Source organism: Aphis gossypii, chromosome 1, assembly GCF_020184175.1.
Source record: "Aphis gossypii isolate Hap1 chromosome 1, ASM2018417v2, whole genome shotgun sequence".
Taxonomy (NCBI): domain Eukaryota; kingdom Metazoa; phylum Arthropoda; class Insecta; order Hemiptera; family Aphididae; genus Aphis; species Aphis gossypii.
Window position 1 is genome coordinate 57,227,570 of NC_065530.1, and position 24,225 is coordinate 57,251,794.

General features: G+C 27.2%; 1 protein-coding gene across 4 annotated transcripts in view; it reads left to right on the forward strand.

The window, feature by feature from the left end:
* Positions 1-24,225, forward strand: part of LOC114119612 (calcitonin gene-related peptide type 1 receptor-like) — a 98,867-nt gene that overhangs the window by 39,143 nt on the left and 35,499 nt on the right. The window contains exon 1 of one of the 4 annotated variants that reach the window (XM_050207775.1): positions 23,850-23,951. The exons of the other annotated variants lie outside the window; for them this stretch is intronic. The gene's annotated coding sequence lies outside the window, so the exon portion shown is untranslated. Of the gene's footprint in view, positions 1-23,849; positions 23,952-24,225 lie in introns of those variants that run through there. 4 annotated transcript variants of the gene reach the window in all.

Here is a 24,225-nt window from a genome sequence, read left to right on the forward strand (position 1 = left end):
ATCGTTACGTATAATAATTTTGTACAGTACGTGCTATTGCGGTGTAACTGCAATAATAGTAACTTCGCTAATATTATTTCCAATATAATACACACAAAACTGTAATGGTCCTTATAATTTCGTTTCGGCATATAGATCATTTAATAATCTTGTAGTAACATTAAAATGTCAAAGGATCACGTTGTGTTTTGTGGTTTTGCGATAAGACCCAAGGAAACAATTAATTACATAATAATTGTGTACATTTTTACATTGAAAACTTGTATTTATCGTGATACTGTGGAATTTTTTAATACTTGCTATTTAATATAAAATAAAATGTTACAACAATGTAATTTCAAAGAGTGACATTAATTTGATGTGAACAACCCGACAACGTGAATGATAAAGTTTAATACATAAAATATCATTCATTGTATAATAATGAAGCGTGTTATAAATTAAATTAGTTTAATATAAGTGTTTATTATAGTTATTTTTTATTGCGGTAGAATCCTTTGATTTTCACGAAAGTACAACAAAAATATATTTTTCTTTTTTCTTTTTACGCAAGCCCCAATGTAAAACTTTTGGAATTAATCTTTCGACGTTTATAGTTTACAGCAATCTGTAGTAGTTTAGGTAACTTAAAAGCTCTATTTCTCTCTTTTTCTCTCTCCTATATATATATATATATATATACAATTATCCAAACTAACAATTTATAAAATAGTTAAATTCTTCAAAATCCTGTTGAACGTTATAAAATTTAATCAATGAAATTATCAGTTGAGTAAACAGCCGTCTATCTATTTCATACAAATATCAAAGATAACATTTTTATGGTTCAACATTTTAGTCGATGATACATTTTTCAGCGAGTTTACGATTGTTTTTTACGCCACATAATTTCAACTTTATATGTTTCACAAACAACAATTTACGTGGTACTAGCGGTGTTATTTCAAAAAACTCTAATCTCGATCAATCTGAATAAGTACTGAATAAAAACGTTTAAGAGATTGGTCTTCAAGTTTTTTACATAGAGATAGTTTATTTCTGGTCATCATATTTCTTTGATTTTATACTAAGAGGACGATTAATCCGCATGTGTTTTCTTCAACTTATAAACGAACAACAGAGTAAAACCCGTTTTATGTGACTAAAAAACTAAAAACCATTGCGGCAGTACTCTAAATTTATTAAACAACTCAATTTTCAAACTATAAAAAGGAAAATATCGGCTGTATATCATTGTTTTTAATTTTTTGTTATCATTAATACGAAAAAAACTTATTGTTTCAAAATTCATTTTTTTTTTAAGTTTTTCAAACTTTTTCTATAATGTATTTCTTTTGTTTTTGTAATATTATGTTTTTTTTATTCTTAGTACTAAATATTAAATTTGTTTTATTTTTAAGATGTTGTGCTATAATTATTTAAAGTAACTATATTAATAAAATGACCTTAAATCAAATTTGAATATTGAAAAATTAAATTATGATTTATAATATAATAATTTGTAAGTTAATTAAGTTTAAACGGTTACTATAAAAAAATTGATATATTTTATAAGACAGCTGTTTGATTAATCCAAATAAATAACTATAATAACAAACCATAAAATGTCTCAATAAATAAAAAATAAAGTAGATAATATAATATAGAAAACAAAATTTTTACTCAAGATATTATTGTGATTGATAATATTGTCAACGTATCTCTTAAGTAAATCTTAATATTCCTATACTGAATAATGTATTGTATTCTTCCACGAAATTACATAATTCCAGTAAATTTCTTTAAATTTGATTTAAGACATTAAATATAACCTAAATAAAACAATGACTAGTGCATAACATTTTTAAAAAATAAATTTTTATTTCATTATTGTTTATAAATTAACTTCACAATACAAAAAAAAAATATTGGCCTTATAATTTTGAATTTCCTCAGATTTTTTTATTTATAACTCAACGGTCAGACACTTTGTTTTTCTCTCCAGCTATTCTTTTACTATAACCATCATGTATGGAATTGATAATTCCCTAAATCATTTCAAGTGAATTTTATTATGTTCGTGCACAGAATGATAAGTTAAAACAATTATACGGCTACCCTTTTAATAGTGATAATAAACATTATTTAACTTAATACCTTTTATTGTCTAATCATACTCTGGATGCATTTTTTAAATTTTATTATGATATACTATTAATATAACTATAATAACCCTGTTAATTCATCTTATGTCCATAATTACTCATATTTTCGTTAAAATAAAGTTTATTGTTCATTTTATTCGGTACACGAAATACAAGAAATCTTTGTTGTTATTGAGAATTATATTATGTTACATCTAACTTTCATAATATTATATCGAAAACACAGACTATAATTGTCGAAAACGATGTCGAATCAAATCACGATAGGACCTATTTTACCCAAACCCTGGCAACATCACTGTAGTTATTATTTTTTGTTAATTAATTGAATCTTTTTTTTTTATTAAATAAAAAATATACTCATTGTCGTAGTGTACCAGGTATATATAATATTCACTTCTCAGATCAATATTATAGTTGTTAATTAATATCCTGAAAATAATAATTATGTTCATCGAAACCTGTCGGGTCATATATAATATCTGAAGGATGTTCTCTGTGTGCACAATAACGAAACATTCAGATGCAAAAACAATGTAACCTGGTGTACCGTGTACGTTTCTGATGTTCACCTATAGAAAAATATTACCGTTTCGCTTCTGGTAAATAAATTGAATAAAATTATTCTCGTACAACAATTACAGTATCGTTAAGCTCGGCAATTAAAGGATCGCAATAAAACACAAATCCGCATTTACTTCTACACCATTTCTCAGTAATTAAAACCTTAATTAATTTATTGTGTTCGCGTGGTTGAACAACGCACTTATTGTGTATGTAATCGCCATTGCCCAACCTCAGTGACTCGATATTAATCGTATAATATACCGTGATAAGCTATAGTATACTAATATTATAGTTGTATTGGTATATTATTTTATATCGAAGAAATAAGATGATTATACACTCGGACACGTCGATTGTTTTTTCTACGTGTATCGTAAAGACATTAATAACGTGACGTCTGCAAAGGTTCTTATAAACGACGTGGTTAATTTTCCAATAGGTTAAGCAAAAGTGTACGAAAATAACGCAATAAACATTCGGTTAGGTATACAAATATACACGACATTTCGGGTACATAAGTCGAGGCTTAAAAAATTTATCGAATATTATATACATTATTATTATGTACTCGAAGAATGATTTATTATAGATCAAAAGTCGTCTGCGTGTCGTTTTATAATAAAATCCATAATATTATGGGACCGAGTGTAATGTCGTGTATAAACGCCATACTCGTCGTAAACTATCCTTATATTGTCGATGTACGGTGATGCTGTTATCACAGATTATTAACGAAGGGTCGGGATCAGCGTGATATTTAGGACTTATAGCCACCGATCCGATGACATAATTTCGGACGTCCGGATGATCCGATGTGGAAATAATAATCGTCGTTTACCAGACCGCAGGAAATCCTCGATCAGACGTTTTCACAGCCAAACGTATCGCGGTGCTGACGTCGTTCAGCTCGACCGTGCGCTTACGGTAAATAATCACGTTGTCAGATTAATACCCACGCACGCACCTAATAGTATTATATTGTTACGATTTTTCTATAACGGCGTACGATTTGTACAGATAATTACAATTTATGACAAACGGTGTAGTCCTTTTTTGATTTTTTTTTTTTCATTTAGTCGCGTTCGTTTCGATTACAGTTACGCGTCGATTCGCTTGGGCAATCACACACTTTTTAGAAAATATAATATGGATGAGGGTAGATTTTCCGTTTGGCGTATTTGACCAAATAGGTTTTTTTCGGTGAAATGAAGAGAGGGTACGGAATGATCCTATATATTATATAGTTGCTGATTCGCGTTTTCATTGGCTCTTATGAATTTTTTAAAAAAAAAACTTTTAGTGAAATTATATTTTTGAAAAAAAAAAGTATTACATTAGTTGTTTTTATATAAACTCCCCATTATTCCCCGAGTTATTTTCCTAGTAGGTATTTTATGCCAATTCCACTCTTTTCTGAAAATCAAACACTGATTCTTCGATAATAATAATAATCTGTATTCGGTTCATTCAATGTTTGCACACCTATAACATATATTATAAATTCTAAAATATAACGTTCTGATGATTTCTACGAAAAATTACAATAAAGAGCACTGCTTCAAGCAATATTGATCACTCTGTACACACTATAAAGGCGTCCACCTAACCATATATTATATCATCTGAACAAATAATAATACCATATAGCTGCACGTACCTGTTGTATTAAGCCTGACGGCAATTCCGACAGCAGACGCGTTTCGGACCAGGTCTCGCTCTTATAACCTATGTCTATTAAATATTTTACGTTAACGTCTAGTAAATACGTCATAAATCGTGCGAACCGTGTGTGTGCTGAGCACGTGTGTACAAATAATATATAATATAATATAATGGTATATACTGCATGTTTGTAGAAGGGTGGTGGGTGCTTATCAGCCGTCACTCAAATCATGATTTTTTATTTATCATTTTTAAATTTCGTTTTCGGTAAAATCGTCTCCACAATCCAAGTTTACTTCTTGCGCTTCAATGAACGATCCATTTGACTGCATAAAGTACGATTTTCGTTTATCTTCTAATGAATTTTTCTCGCGTCAACTGTAAATCAAGAAACTTTCAGATTATTGAATCGATCGAACGGTAAAATTTGAACCTCATAAATGTAGCCATCCAATACCTATTGTAGAGCGATAGATTTATAAAAAAATAAATAAAAATATGCACAAAACAAATTATTTGATAGAGACAAGCCGCTGTGGGTTACTATATGTAAAATACACTATTATTAAATAGTGTACCTACTGCTGTGCTGGTAACTATTCAGACAATTTGGATTTATGGGCGATTATTTTTCAATTCAAAATAATTGAATTATTTTAGTAATTCTTCGCTTAACTGTCCATATACTAGGTATATAATCCTTGCAGCTGCTTAATATACATATATCTAAATTATGAGTAAAAATATAAATCCAAGTAATCCGGATAAGCGATATTGTACGAAAGTCCTAATTGTTCTCGGACCGTTTATAACGTACGTAAAATATAATACATATATTATATATATATATATATATATATATATATTATAATTCAATAAAATAACTATTTAATCGTCTGTAGGTACCTACTTAAAGACACGTATTATAATATTTCAAAACGAAATCATAATGTTGTTATATATGCATCACGGATATTACACGTAGAAACGCAAGCATTGGCCAATAACGCGATTACTGTAAACGAAAGAGCAGGTGTAATCGCGGTCATAAATAAAATATATATAATTTTCCACAGCCAAGTGTTAGGTATTAAGATATACCGATCACATTAAACTTTTCTCGTTTTAATGCATTTTATACGACATAATGCATTATTAGAGCGTATTTAAGAGTGAATATATTATATAATTAATTATTATGTATGATTATTATGTCTGTGACTCGCGTCAGGGCAAATTTAGTTTACTGCTACACTGCAGTCTCACGCGGTCTTAAAAGTCTTCGTCCTTTGATGAAAACACGTGCTCTCTTACCGTTTCGATCAATCATGCTTTCATCTCATATGATGTGTAATCACACCAAACCCTTTAATTTAATAGTAGAGGTTTTCGTGAAATAAAGTCACAATTGAGTGATATAATCGTATAGTATACTTCTTACTCGATCAGCACAAAAACACCATCAGTTGTATAACGTATAATATTACGTATTTAACTACATTATACGGACAAAATTCGGTGTTGTCAAACATTTGTCGCCAACCAAATAAATACAACAATGATAACATTAATCTGTTGACGTTCGCCATAGCGTTTGCCAAACTAAAATTATAAAGTAGAACAGAATACCCGAATATGTGAATTTTCCTGAAGTGTTTACAGAAAATGGTTATTAGGGATTATGTTGTATGTTAGACTATAAATTGTTGGACTCAAATTGGTACACGGTAATATTTTACGGTTAATATAATAAATATAATTTTATAATGACAGTATGATGTATGGTTAGCGTTTCACGAGCAAAAAAAAAAAAATCACATTTAGATTTTTAGTGCTACGAATCTACGGCACTATAACACAACGGTGAAAACAAAAGCGACACAGATTTAGGGTGGTCGTTTGTAACGAGAAAAAAAAAATATATACCTCTGTTACGACGTGGAGGATAAGATTAATTTTATGGGGTGAAAAAAAAAAGTGGAAGCGATTAGATACGGCCGTAGAGGACGCGTAGAACACAGAACGATGATGGATTAGATAGTGGAGAAATAATGTGGTATGTAATAGTGAGGAAAATAAACTGAGCGTACACGGGGTTATTGTGAAATTTTTAGACACATGTCAAAAATCTGGAGATGAAAAATTTCTGCCGAAAACGCCACTTATGCGGGTCCGTGTATATTATTGAAGTAGGTGACCAAACGCTCAGTTATTTGATGTTACAATAATACAAGGGAACAGCAGTCGGTCAACCGTGTTAGATATTTTATTGTTAAAATTTACAATGATACATAGCAAGCATTATAACATCAGTAGGTGAAAATAATAAGCCCTCCAATCGATTATTAATACATTTTTCCGTTAAGAGCATTTTGAGTTCTGTTACATTTATTTTGTTATTTCGCGGTAAAAAACTGTGCCGCTGTCGAATAAGAATGAACTAAGTCGCATGGATCAACATGATATGGGGATAATGACAAGATTTTGAACACAAGTTTTAGATTTTGATTTGTGTAGATAAATGACGGAGCAATACAATTTCAATCAGATGCGATGATATGTGCATTAGGCATATTTACGATTTGCGTGTCGGACAGATAAAATTAAAATAAAATCAGAAATGTCCATTGACGTTTATACAAAAAAACATTTTAAACGAATGTTGAACTTTTATTATTAATACTTAAACTTGGGTAGAAATAATATTAGGTACACTATATCTATTATTACACTTCACTAAAAAACAGGAATTCGATATTGGCATAATATTGTACACCTAAGATATTATAGGTATTTTATTAGAAAATGCAAAACGTCAGCTTTTAATAAAATGTATTTTTTTTTATAAACCATTTAACTTATTTATAATGTCAAAAAAAATAAAACTCAACTACCTGCTTTTAAATACATTTACTTGGCTTAAAGAGTAAGCCATATTAGATAACTTTCCATGAACTTGGTAGGTATATATTATATTTTAAATATAGTTGACGGTTTTTTCTATATACTGTAGGTGATTATCGATTGCTCGAATACCGCTTGAACTATATAGTGCCAAATTAAGTGTATTTAAAAAAATATATACAATATCATCAAGTGAATTTTGGTTGAAGTTAAATAAAAAATATTTACGTTTCAGAAAGACACCATATAACATGTTTTTTAAAGTTAATAATATGCAATTTATGATCCAATCATATTTTGCACATTTCATTATTTTACGTATAATATTATTATTGGTATAGCCGGTATAGGAATTCATATTTTTTACAATGAATGGCATATTGGTATGATCGGCATATGCCATATATTATTTTCGTTATTACAGTATTAAACTATAGTAATATTACAATACATTATACTTATATTACGAGTATACCATTGGTATAATTTTATTTTGTAAATATTTATTTGGCACTATAAAAGTGGTAACAACCGGTCCAACAAGGGTATGTTATCACATATCGATACTTTTTTTGAAACTACAATACCGATTTGAGTATAAATCCCATTAACTTAATTTTGAATAATATTTTATATTCATAAAACAATATAGCATTAATTTTATGTAATTATTAAAACTGTTAAACATTGTTTGTAAAATATTGTTTTGCAATCAAGATATCGAAAAAATAATAACTTAGAGAGACTTATTTCATAATGTAAAATTAATTTGCAACTTGATCAGAATCTAGATTTTTTTTTACTTAGTACTTAATTGAAACATTTCGTAGCATTTTCAGGTTATAAATATTCTTCGTTTACATAAATCGAAACTTCTATAAATGTCTATAAAATTATATAAATCTCGAAATATATTCGTAATAGTAGGTTGTAAATACAAACAAAGGATTTGGAATTATTGACTTTTCAATGTGTATACAAATATGAAATTATAATTTATGTAAAATTACTTCCTGTGTTGGAGTATAAATAAAACAGTTTAAACTAAATCTTATTCATTCTATTAAATTAAGTACCAGCAGTACTTAATATAGTTAATTTTAGTATTATATTACTGAGTTACAAAACAAAACGCTAACTCTGATAAATTAGTTAACTTTTTTAATTTCACTAAATGGATTCTTAGTTAAATCGTAAAAATAAAAAAATCGTTTATTTTACTTTAACAGAACATGTCTAATAAATAACAATTCATTGTAATATAATATTTCATTTAAAATATGCATAATATATTTTAAGTGTGTACATAAAAACATCACTAATATTTAATTAAAATATCATATCAAAATCTATTATATGTATCTATAATAGATAATAGATACATTAGATAGAGCTTATTTTTACCATAACAAAAAACGCATACTGCAAAAATAAGAAAAAAATGAAGATAATGATTTGAGTAAAATAATTTTGAATGTGATTCTTTATAAAAGTGTTGTAATTACAATGGAAAATCGTTTATTTTGGCAATTTAAGAAAAAAAATAACAATAATAACCGTAGTAGGTACATAAAAGGACAAATAAGAAAACAATTGCATTTTATATATTTTATAAAATACATTTATCATTGACAAATATAATAGGGATTTATATCAAAATATAAGACTAAAATAAACGTTACGAAAGAATTATATCATCTATAGTCTTTTTTGCAATTTCTTAACAATAAATTAATACAATTGTGACAACAAAAAAAAAAAAAACTAAAACCTTACACAAAAAAGCCATTAAAATTATTCATTTGTTATAAATTATAATATTACTGTCGATTGGTATGCAACTTGCGATCATTCTTGTGTATCGTGAGAACCAAACTGTGTTGTGCGTCAAAGGCGTGTACAATTTAAGGACATTGATGAAACTATAATATCATCCCACATCGAACGCAACGGAACATTATTACAGAATATTGTGTACATTATAATATAATAGTAAAGGTGTAATATTCGTATACATGGTTAGGTTTCTGGTACGTATGACGCATATTTAAATTAAATTTTAGCACACAATCGTCATAGTATCTTTCATAGATCCACATCAATGGTACGCCCACGGAAAAAAAGTATGAATAGAACTGAAAATCCATAGTGTTGAATTTAAATTAACCCCAAATTTATAATTTTTAATAATAAGTGTTACAACTAAGGCTCAGATTTTAAAGCATAATAAATAACAAAAAAAAAAAAAAATAAACAACATAAATTGTTTAAAAAAAAAAAAACAAAAAACGACATGACCAAAAATTAATTTAAACTGATAATACATTAAATCAAAAAAAAATGAATTGATGACCATGTATTTAGCAAAATTTTCAGCTGTGAAATTGACCCTATTATTAAAAAATATGTACAATGTGTAAATATGTATTTATACATCAAAAACGAACGTCCTACATTCACTTAATTGATCAGTGCATACTTCATACACGCTGTTTCATTTAAATCAAACCCATGATAATCATTAATCAATATTCGATGAAACACCGCATAATATTATATTTTCATTAATGTTAAGCCTGATCGACGATATCATAACGCTTAATTCATTCAATAACCAAACCGATAAATTAAAACAATAATAATCCAATACATGAACTATTTTTATATGTATAATATTATATGGACAATAATATGGTTATAGTTTATAGCCATACTTAACGGCACGTATCATTGGAAATATACACCTATTATACATGCACTCCTTAAAAATATGCGTAAAAACCGCCGCAGGTGTGATATACTTTGACCTATATTTGGGAAGGTTGGGTTTAAGCTTGTACATATATCGGGAGTCTTTGACAAAATAATAGAGAAAATTGAGCATTTCAGAAAATTCGTGAAAAAAATTTCCTAAGGATGGGTTTCCCACAAACACCACTCTCGTCTATCTGTTAGTTTATAAATAGACCACCACTGCATATTTATATACAGCACATTCGGTTCCAATGATTCATACACAGTACACACCCTGTGCATTTACGCATGAAACGCATAGAAAGCTCAGTGGAATTTCACGGACGTTTGTGCGAGTGTATGCAGAGTACAACGAGAGTATATTTTATGTTTGTTAAAACCAAAATGTTAACAATAAATTTACATAGGACACCTGACATACATAAACGTGTGTATATGTGTGTTATATATATATGTGTGTGTGTGTGTGTGTGTGTGTGTGTGTGTGTGTGTGTGTTATTGTTGTATTATAATTCACACATAGATATAATATTGAGAGAGGGTTCCTTGGCAATAAGTTACTGCAGCACATGTATTGTATTATTAAATAATATATACTGTCCGTTGGTTTTACGACACTTCCCCTATACCGCGGGGAGAGATCCCGACACATAAAAGTCAATGCGAATGGACGTTGTTTGTGTATAATAATTTACAGGGTGGCCAAACGCGTTTTGCCGGTTTATCACCATCGGCATTAAGCCATACACCAATATAATGTTATAATTAAATAAAAAACAAAATTAAAAAAAAAAGTACTTACCTACATATTGTATTAATTATGCATACGACTTAAGATTGAACACTAAATCACAATAATACATGTATGCCTAAATTATATTTTATTGTTATATAATCATATACTAAAATGTTTATCCAGTCAAATTTACCATGTGAAAGTAATCGTATAATATTGCAGCATAATATGCGTTAAGAACGATTTTATTGCACGTGAACGAATGTTCGCTCAAATAAACATAATATTGTAATGGCAAACCGCTTATATATTCTCATGTTAGCATCGATGTTGAATTTCACATTCATAGCTATATTAAAATAAATGTAAGACATGTGGTTGGATATACTGCGATTGCAGTTATCAACACCGATTTGAGTTTTCTAGACTTTCAGCGGCTTTTCCGTTTATTATTTACATCGGCATGAAAGCGTATTGACATAGTAATTTAAATAAGTGCAGTATTCACAACACTTGAGATAAATTGTTCAATTATCACAGGCAATTTTTTACAGAAATAATCATTATAATAATTAAACAAGCACGACAGTTTATTTTTAGCTTACAGCTTTTGATATCTGCCCGTAATTGAAATAAAACGATAAACGAACAAAACGTATTCACCGTAATAGTGCGGTGATTTGAAAATATTTATTATATTATATCAATATAGTTACTGATCTGTTTCATTAAAATTTTGTTTTTCTGTTGTGAACAAGAACATTAAACAATAGTACTATAAAACATTAACAATATTATCTGTAAAATTAGAAAATAAAACGCAATTAATTAATTGATTGATTAAATATATTATATAGGTATATATATTAAATTGTACCTTTATATCATATTTGTTGGTTTAGAAGTTTATACCACACAACTGTTTTCACACATAAAATGGATTTGTACTTAACCTTATTTTTCTATCTCGATTTATTTTATTTGGCTACAAATTGTTCGTCGCACGATAATGACAATTTAAAAGTGCACAGATTTCATGAAATGATTTTAAAGATCGTAAATACATCATAAATGACTGAGTTCATTTATTTTTCATCGTAAAACTTTAGTAGATAAGAATAGTGATGGGATTACATGAAAAATCCTGTATATAACATAAACGAATGCTTATACAATTTATTAAACGTTGAAAATTTTCTAAAAATAATTTGTTTTTATATTGACATTACAAAACATTTGAAAAGTAATAAAATAGTTTTAAAATTATTTTTTGTTCGGCATTTTTTATTTCATTATATATTTAATAGCATCCAGTTTCTTGATTTAAATTCCTATATTCCTAAACTTAATTATTGTGATGTGTTTAATTTTAAATGACTGAACCATGAATATATAATATAATATCAATAATTTATATAAATGGTAATTATTATGAATTAAAATAATAACAACTACAGTGTGATAACAAAGGTAATATATTATAATAATTTATAATAATTTGTAAGCTATACAAGTGTTTTTATTAATATAAAAAAATAAAATTACGAAATCTTGAAGAGTACGTTATTGATTTTAAAAACACAAAACAGTATATAATCTATATGACGTATGCCATTAATTATTGTGATGAAATCTATAATTTGTCCATTAAATTTAATCCACTGCTTAGGAATTATATTTTTTAAGAAGTTTTGATTTTTTTTTTCTAAATATCGTATAATATTATTAATAATGAATACATAAATTTATATGATAGAACTTTCGAAATAGACATCATAGAGTATAGTTTAGCAGGTTTAGATACAAAATCTGTCGTTCGGAGTATAATATTATTATGGTGTAACCGTGTTTTGAGCTATATAATACTAAAATCACTTATTTGCACTTATGTTTAGAAGTACGTCACTATACTACAATGTGTTGATACTCCATGGGGACATATTACGAGTATAACTAACGGTTTTGTTATTCTTAAATAAGAATTATGTTTCGTGCAAAACTGTTTGAACATGTCAGACCTTACACGAAGTGCACAGCTGTGTACCTAACGCCTATATACTATTATTATACTTGACGAAATGAACAATTCGAGTTCCGCATGAATTGTACTTTAATATCCATTTTGTACACGAATACAGCACGATGTTGACATTGGGGCAATAGTACATATTATTGTTTGAAGCTGAGGACAGCAAATCGACTTTGTACCAACAATTATTTAACAATTAGTTTGTACACGTTTTTGACTTGTGTACGTACGTACAATACTGCGATTCACCTTGTGCTCTGCGAATTTCGCTATTTCCATAGTTCTTGCTTTTTTACCGCGCGTGTACTCTAAAATAATACATTTACTGAAATTTGCGGACAAAGCGATAATAAATAATTTTGATACTGAGAAAATAAATACAAACACGAGAAATACATTATAATGATTTTATGTGCTCGACTATTGTACTGCAAACAACGAAAATAATAAATTATGATGTCACATTAACATTGTGCTAATTATAGATGAGTCAACAGACAATGTGTGAATTATACGAAAAGGGAAAATACATATTATTATTATTGCATTACATTTTGATTTACGAAACATAGATTTAATGTTTAGATAGACGAGTACATGTACATGTACATTCCTGGTGTATACATCAAAATATATTGTGTTTCGAAATATTATACTTGTGTTCGTTTGAAATCGTATTTTAACTCGGCGTGTTTTGGCAGTTTTACTCAATTATGCTTAAATTATAATAATATATTGTGTTATGGCATGTGTACGTACATACAATATGAATACTTTATTACTGCTTTGACATCATAGCTATAGCCATACGACCAAAACGATAGAAATGAGTAAATTATAAATTATTTTAAATTCATAATGCTCAGATAGGAAATCGGTAAAAATACCTGAGGAAGAAATACTCTCAGAAAATATACCCCGTAGAAAAATATTCGTGAAAATAATATACAATAACATACTAATAAATTTGCATTTCATCCTAATCGTAAATAAAGAGATTTATATATCTATGATCGGGCAGTTAATAATTGTATACGAATTGTCTCTCATAAATAGAAGAGTATTATTTATGTAAAATTACATAATTACAATATAATTCTATAATAGTGGTTAAAAAAAATAATTTCAAGTATATTATATAATAATTCATTATTATTTAAAATTATACAAATTTTATTGTGTTGAGTATTATATAAATAATAATATACAATCACTAAAAATACTTAAATCGAAAATCTTTTAATAATACTTGATCACTTACGAATTACTCAAGATGGAACTAGATATTGGCGTTTTTACTATCTTGTCCTACTATGTTTAGTTGTATACTCCATATTATATTCGTATCAAATATGAATTTTTTTTTAATGTACCAACAAATATGTTTGTAATTACCTATTATTATTTTTTCTAATATGTATTTTTTCGTACAGGTACTAATACCACGAGTTTTTTCTTTTCAGCTATTATTAAAATGAGTATTATTTCTTCGGCTATTTTGTCTATGGATATTTCTTCCTAGATCCATGCAGGTGTATTGTAGGTATCTAAAATAAAAAATATATAAATATATATTCACTTAATATTATTATATTATAATATACAGTAATATGTTAGTCATAATATATGTCAAAACCGTAATAAAATTATAATACATGACTTTCCAATAAGAAAATATTTATAAATAGAAATTTATTTTAAATAATACACAACATATTGCTTTTATTTATAAAGGCAATGTTTGCATATACATATTATACAATACAAATTTCCTACACATCAATAAGATTTACACAATAAATTATTATCGTGATTCACCAGATACATGGCCATGGTTTTTGTTATATTATGATGACAAAGCTTGCGTAAATAGGTAGGTATAAGGTAATAAGGAATAGTTCAAGAAACACGCTCACCATCGTTTTATCTTTTGCTCATGCATTTATTTTATATTCTGATTTTTGGAATTCCTGGAATGTATTAAAACCATATTTTCAAATAAGTTCGTAAAGTTTAACAACAGAGAAATTACTAGCTCGAATTTTTATTTAGATACATCAAAGTTTTCGACAATATCATCTCCTTGACAATAGTAGTAAAAAAAATGGCGGTTGAAAAATATAAGTCTATCCACACCGAAATTTGAAAGAGAAGTTCTTGAGTTATTAAACTTTATAAACTTATTTAAAAAAATATAGTCTTTAAAGCATACTCGAGAATTCCAAAAATCAGAATTTTTCTAGAAGCGCTTATTATTAAAAAGGAACGGTGCCGAGCGTGGTAAATCAACACGTACGACGCACTACAATACTGCGCTATCACGGCGTTTTAAAGTATAGGTACATTTTATGGAACTCGAAAATCGCGTTTGGTTTTTAAACGTCGAGAAATTCGATGGTGTTATGATTCCGTGTGCGGCACAGCGTTTTAATAATAATTAAAAACAAATATCGTCTTCCACCACGGCGAGTGAGAACGACTTTATAGATAATGATAATATGAAACTTATCGCGAATACATGTGCACGCTTATATACATATAGATCGCGATACAACGATTACGGCGATGGTGTACGCATTACGCGCGTGTCATAAAATACGATGTCTGTTCAGTCTTGTGTGCAGTGATGCTAAAACGGAGAGTGTATATTATTATAATGTGTGTATATATATATATTTATATATCACACTACGGTATAGTATATTATATTCGCGGAGAACTCGGATACAACGCCTTGACGAAAAAATAAAATAAAAATAATACTGCACGGTTATAATAATAATGACTACGCGCAGTCGTGTGAAAGCTAGTCGCGTTTCCGAGCTGTCGGCCGTAAACTTTGCGTATATATTACAGACTTCGCGATGATTATATAAATACATATAACATGTATATTTGGCGCAAAAATACCAAAACTTCCGTCCGGGCGGAAGTTAAACGTTCGGCCTCTGTGTATAAACGTTACCGTATCGTACCATCGTGTAATACAATAATATAAAAGTACCGAAAATCGACAACCGGTAATCGTTTACAACCACACAGATGACATATTATATACGTAATATCGTTATGCACATTCCAGTAAATATGCCGGAACAAAACGAACGGAAAACCGATTAACGACCGAACTGTGACACCCCTACGAGTATCCCACTGGCGAGTCACATAAATTACACTGTACAGAGTGATTCTTTTATCATTAAACACTCGTTATTTTGAAAAGTTTTGACTTTTTTCTAGTTTTTTCACTGTTATATTTAATAATGAAACCATTATCAACATTATTGATTTTCAAATAGTAACCTATATTAATTAAAATGTGGTAAAATATTAGGGCTACTTTTTTTTTTTATGAATTTTAAGGTTAAAATTATTATTTTCAATTTAATATTTAGTTATGACTACTCAAAGTTGGGTAGTTTTTGGTATTTACAATACTTTTTATTTCTGAAGACCAGTAGTCACATGGGTAATAAATAATTATATTAGATACATATTTATAATATTTATAATTTTCACATGTAATAAACTCGTTATCGACTATCGTTCAACGCAAAATTATGAACTTTGTACCTGTAGGTTGTATTAATAACGATGTATTACTTGACCACTGGTATTTGCAAATAATAATAGTGTTATAACCAACGTATCACAGCCGGAATAGCTTCTAATACTCACACTTGAAAAGCTCAAACCACCCTAATTTGAACAACTATAACTCGCTAACGGTTAAATTTTAACGTTAAAAATCAAAAAAAAAAAAAAAAATTCCCTATTATTTTATGATATTTAGGTTTGTATTTAAAAAAAAAAAAGTTGATAGTAGTTTCACTATTAAATATAACAATAAAAAAAAATTGCATAGTTTTAGAAAAAAATTAAATTAAATTTTTTTGAAAAGTCAACACTTATAATATTTAATGTTTAATGATAAAAGAATCTTTTTGTATAGGTGACAAGACTAACATTTACAGTAAACGAAGATTTTTTTTTATGATAATTTAATGTCTGCTAATATTGTCTGTTGGTTGTCGTAATAATGTATACTAGTTTCAAAACTGATGAACATAAAAATCATAACTAAGTCGTCTGTAATTATATAATTTATATGATTATAAAAGTAATTCAAATTGATACCCCTGCACTCTAAATTTGCGTATTTTATATACATTTGTATTCCATTAACTGTTATATTTTATCACTAAAATTGAATAAAAAGCACAAACTTTAGACGTCACTGGCAAACCACGTATACTAAATAATGTAATATGATTAATGACCATCAAAAATGTTACAGAATCAGTTTTATCGCAGTTATGTACCTTCAACTCTGACGATATCACAACGTCAATGTTCAATGTTATGTTATATATAGGTCATATAGATTTATTACAATATTATAACAGTTCAGATAAATGATCATTCCATTAGTCTTATGACAACACGTTCAACTCTAACGTTCAATTACTACTCTAAGATGAACAGTAAGGTTTATGTTTAGAGCCATCATTATTTTAGATTTGTGGATTAGTAAAAATTAGTAAAAACAGCAGATATTTAACATAGCTATAAATTTCAGTTAAAATCGACAGATATAAGTTCCTAAGACATAAGTTTCAAAAATATTATTGGGTGAATATGCATAAGTATAATATGATATTAGATAATCATAATTTTGAATTAAAACACAATCATTTATTGAAAATTGAAATTATTGACTTAATGAATTGAGTAATATTTTTTAAATAAAACTACTAATGTTCATTAAAATTAAATGTTAATTACAACTACGCACCCTTAGTAGTTATTTGTTAAACAATACGTTTAAAGTTTCAAGAAGTAGTTTTAAATACTAAAATAATTATTACCACTATGCATAGATACTTATTGATATTACTCAAAGACCACGAGTACTCGGCTTATATGATTAATTTGTACATTACTCGTCCAAAACATAATACTAGAATTAATTAAAGTTCAATGTGGCTTATTGTCGATTTCACTTAGATAATGTAGAATTTACTGGTAGTACATATATTAAACATCACCAATAACGTGCAATATAATGATATAGGTACAAGTATATTATGTTTTTCAAAAGCTCATCAAATTGTAATATTGATTTAGCTACTCGTATTGTTTAAAATAAATACGAGTACTTATAAAACAGAATTGTTTATTGTTATTTTTTATTTTTTTTTTTTTTATGCAATCGAGACTAATGATTCAAATCATTTTCTATAACATGAATATTTAATTTACTATAATATATAACGGTTGAAAAACATAATAAATAAAATAAATGGAAACATAATAAATTACACGAAATAAGTTTTGTATCTCACTTATAAAATTTGAATTTCGACGTAAATGTGTTATATATTATAATAAATTAAAATAATTTTTTAAAGCGTATAGTTAAGATATCGCCCACAACTTATCTCAGAATGTGTATAAAGAATCAAAGATGAATCAATTATTATTGTCGACGCATGTGACGACGGCTCGGTGCTTTTAATGGTCCTATGGGGTTTGAAGTATAGATCAGTGAGTTCTAACAACGACTGAAGTACTTTATCTTGAGACTCAAGTAGAAAATAGGTTAAAACGCATCCAATTATAATAATTACCGTTAGAAAAGTAGAATATTAAGTCAGTAGCGCGCTGATTGGCTGTATGATGCGAAAACCCACAGAGTGTCATGCAAAATGTTGTTGTTTAATAATTATTATTATTGTTATTCATTTAACGTCGTTATAATATTATTGTATAATATATATCCTGGAATAATGATATTAATGTTAGGAAAAAATTGTTTTTATTATCTATAAGTATATATTTTATGAGAATTTATAAACACTTTGAATTATTATTATTTTGCGTGGATATAAGGTGTGTACATTTTATAGCATTTTATGATAGAAATAACTATAAAACAAAGAAACATCCTGCACAATATTATACTATTATTGTTAAAATATAAGAAAAAATTATTTTTATTCTCATCCCTAATGCTGCATACTAACCCTCACTTCAGTAAATCACGCGATCTGTACATCGGCGCCCATAAGTAAAATTTTAGGGGGGGTCAAAATAAAAAATTCTCAAATGTAAAGATAATAATTATATTATGGTACTATTTATTGAGTTACAAGTTTTTAATATTTTTTGTTCAGGGGGAGGGGGCAAGTGCCCTATCTTGCTCCTCTCAATGGGCGCCCATGGATCTGTATTTAGCGTTGAAATCGTGAACGTATGACTATTATTATAATCCAACTATTGATGTTACCACATATCAATCATTACTGATTTGGCAGATGAGATATCCATGTTTTACCATAGTTTTAAGTACCTAACTAATTTTAACGGTCAGAATAACCACAACATGGCGTGACCATATGCAACTCGTTTATAACCACATACCTCGTTTAAAACGAACAACACCATACAAACGTATGGAACCTATGTAACCGTTTAGTTTCTATTATTATGTGTGCCGCTACAACAGTAAACATTATAATATTACATTATATTATATAGTGTTATAGACGATAGTATTACAACGACAACATCCGTTCCCAGAGTGGTGACCGCCGTCTATGCACTCACGTGTATTGGACGTGAATAAATCGCATATTATATCATTGTGTATAGCAAATCCAACGGGATAAGCCTGACCGTACATATTAATATAGTGTTGAATCGGAAACGTTTTCTAAACCATAAATACCATATACCATGAATCATCATATAAATAGCACCGTACATGACCTAACCTTCATCGCATACAGGCGTATTAATATATTATTGTTATATCAAAGGAGCAGCGTTGTACATATAACTCATTCGACCGTCTGTTTCCACGTCACACACACACGCTCGCATTAATATAACATGCACAATATTATTGCAATGATCTTATACATAAAAATATATAAAGCACGTACAAAGTACATACCGAAAACTAAAAATATAATATATATTTTTTTTTAATTAAACACCTCATCATCCAAACATTATCGTATATACTTAAACGGACAATTGTGTTCGAGATAATTGATTCTGAAGATTTTGAATGATTCATATAAAGTCATAATAATATAACAATACACATATTTTATATCTAGATAATAAAAAAAAAAAAAAATACACACACAACGTGTCGACAACGTATTTTTTTCACAAGACTTAATCACGTACTTATAGTTTACAATGAACAATTTTCAAGTTACTATACAATATGCGTACACTTGTGTTTTGACGGTATGATGTGTGATTATAACATAGTGTTATAAGGTTTTTTTTTTGTTTTCAACCACGCCCATTGTATTGCGGAAGATGGACTCATCGTTTATCTTGCGCACGTTGCTCGTCTGAGAAACTTTTCCGCTCGATCGGGCATGTTCCCTTCTACTAATAAAAAATCTATTTAAAATCACTCGAAAACCTTTCTTTCATTTTTGTTATTCGCCCTCTTGGTAGCCCGCATCTGGTGTGCCTGATAACGGGTATTAACGATTTATTTGTGATATTTAAGTTTTTATTCATTGAAAAAATTTTGTTTGTTGATTGGTTGCGTTAATTTGAGTTTGAATATACGAATGTAAGATACATATTTACACTCTCGCCAAGTAGAAATTTGTTCGAATTAAAGAGATTGTTTTCCTATGAAATTAAAATATTGTTTTAGGTATAGTTAATAGTTATTGTATAATTTATCGTAGTATATTTTAGGTATCTACCGGTAAGGTTATAATTTATACTTAATTTCGTACACGCATTAATCGTTCTTATAAGTAGTTCACTTTGACTCTTGGGTACTATAAAACAGAGCAAGCTTAATTATTATTTAAAAAACATAACTATATATAACATCATAATTTATTATATTATAACCGAAAAAAAATACTAAGAGAAATCATTATATAGGCTGTGAAATAATGAGGAAAATTCATCTAGGTGCGATTTTTTTTTCTTAACATTTAAATTAATCAAAATCGTAAACTGCAACAATATTACATTATTATAATATCACATTTTCATCAAATTGTTACAGTGATTTTTCTTTTATACTTGAAGATTATCTACCTATATGATAAGATAATATATATTTAATTTTAGAAACTTCATATCATAAACAATATAATACTCTGGCTCTAACAACATTAAATAATATAATAATTTATTGATTAAAATTGAAACAAAATAAGACGAATAAAATATTAACTATTCAAATTTAAGTGTCATCTTCCCATTTAATATTACACAATAGCTTATACGTATATGGTGTATTATCATACTTGTTCTTTTGTAAAGTGTAACAACAAAAAACCACAAAATCGTTTTAAATAAAACGACTTTTCGTGAGTTAAAAAAAAAAAATCTAAAAGCATGATTAAATTATTCTCAACTCTTGAGTATTCACCTAAATTTAAATTGATTACTTATTGCATTCGTTAATCATTATGTATTTACAATGTACAAAAGATTTTACAATTTAAACATAATACACATTATACTTAGAATTTATACATTTATAAACATTGTTTTTTTTAAAAAAAGTTTAAATTATTAGACAAGATAATGCGCATTAAAAAATGTAAAATATCTTTATATTTGTTCTGTACAAACGAAAATATTGAAGAATTATTCCACTTATAATTATAGAATATTTGTTTATATAAGATCAAAAAAAATATATATGTATGTATACATTATATAATATAATATAAAAATGTGTAAACAATACAATAATTGTATTAAATGTTAGGTCAACTTTACATGTTATACTTAAACCATTTATTTTATATTTTTATCACAAGCCATATCTATAAACAAGTTACTATTAAAATTAACTTTACTTTAAATTTAAATTATAATTTACGTCCGTTCATGATATTATGTCAACATCAAACATATACATTTATACAATTATTTCTATTCTATAGTAAATTTCAATTAAACGAGAAACAACAAACTTTCGTATATTTGACTGAGTTAAGATTTTAGTTATAAATTCAATAATCTAATGCCCCCTGGTATGTTTGAAATCATCCTTATCATAACGATTTGCGCAGTAACATTTATTAAAGTGTGTTAACTTATGTTAAAATTTACGAATTAACTTATTTAATTCCAATATAACGGATTTCGACAAATTCTCAACTCACAATAAACTAAATAAACACTGTGCGAAATAATTATTTTATTCATTTCCAAAATAAATTAGAAAACAATAACCAAATTATTAATAACTGATATATCATATTTAAGATAGTAATAGAGAATATAGAATTTATTTGTAAAATGTATAATGAAATGTACAAGAAATATTGAAAATATATTGATATATTATATCAATATATTATATAATATATATATATATAAATATCTAATATGTTTTTTTTCTTTTAATTTATATGAGAAAAAAATTTCTGTAAGTTCATAATAAATTTAATATTTTATTTTAGAATTAAAAATAAATGTCCTAATTTTTTTTTTACAATTATTGTACGTTTTACGAGTGTACTGAGTCATTCATAATTAAAAGTATTGAATGAAAACATCTAGAACGTAAGTTACGTTTTTTACACAACTGTATAACATTTTAAACTTATACAACTAGTAATTTAAAGTTCATTTAATTTAATAAAACAAACATTCAATCAAACGATAGATAAAAAGAATATACAACTATTTTTTTAAAGTTGTGATTTTAGTAGTGCGTATAGACTTCGATGAAATGTTTCATTTACAATCATCATCGACTCATTGACAATAAAGTGATAATTATTAGGATCAAAAGAAAACTTGATCACCCTATTTGACATTTGATTAATAAGTATAAACTGAATAAAACTTGTTTTATTTATATTATATAAAATTGACCTCAATTTTTTAGTAGTATAACAAAGAGTCGATAATTAAAGAGATCATAATGTTTTGAAATGTTTTCTATTACTCTTTTATTTTTACTACCATAATTAAATTAAGCTATATTCAAAAATATTGTTGTGTAATATTGTAATTAAATGTGTTTGAAAATATTGTGATAAATGATAGATTTTATTTTAAGTCTCTAAAATTTAGTCAATTTTTCAAGTGTGGGAATTAGAAAATGCATTCAAAAGGAGGAAATCTATTTTTACGATAACTAAATACAGTTAGTCTCTTCGTGTTTTTTTGTCACTCAGAATACTATAATAGTCGAATATACTGACAAGTATCAATTATGTTGCACTGTGGATTTATATTTCGTCAACTCCAAAAGACATACACACTTAATTACAGCGAGAGTAGAGTGAGTATGTTTGTGTCATGTTTTTATTGTGACACTAACAACATCGGCCAACTTTGAAATACGTGTACTGTTTTCAGATTTATAACTTAGACAGTATAGGCACAGATTCATTTTGGGTGTTTGACTTTTGGTTTAAAACTTAAATTTATCGGTTTCACTTTAGAACCTATGGTAAACGGATTACATTATAGTTGGTATGAACAAAGCGTAAGTTTACGTGGTTAAATAAATTAACCAGACACTAATGTTAGTTAATTTGCTTGTCCCGACTAAGATCAATTTTAGTATGAGTGTAAGACATGTATGCGCATTTGAAGTTAACCTAACAAAACTACATTATTATTCATATTGACCAAAAGCAAGTGCTAATATCACTATAATTTTGTTAATAATAGTTGTTACATAAAATGTAATGTTTTTATAGTAGATATTTTAAACGTTTTAAGTTATTTTAATGCATTTAAAAAAAATATATATATTTACAATTTTGCACGTTATATTATGTTACCATAAAAAAATCAAACGAAAATTAAAGATATTTTACACCTATTGACTGTTCATATGTAATTCAATTTTTAAAAATTTTTGAAATGTATCTGAGAACCTTAGTGATTTTAATAAATAATTATAAATTGTCATAGCAATATTAAAATACACACATGTACCTATTTTTTCTAAGCGTCATTTTATGATTAAATAAATCAAATTCATTGAAAATAGTATGACAAATAACTAATAACTACCATCATCATTATTAGTATAACATATATAATAATAAATGACGTAAAATGCTTTTGAGAAGTTGAGAAGTAACAAAAATTAAAAAAATGTAAAAACGTATATCGGTTATACCATGTTAGTATATATATTTCACATGTCGTTATTGATAAATTACAGTGATACATTATCCGACATTATTCGAACAAATATTATAATATACTATCATTGAAATGAAAATACTATTAAAAATATATAAGTCATTAGGCTATGGTTTACAACTAAAAATCTTAGTTTGTATATTAACTTTTATTTATCTACTTGTATTTGTAACTCATATTTTCATGTTATGGTCATAAATATTATGCCTTAGTCAATAAAATATACTAATGAATTCAATGGAATTGTTTTA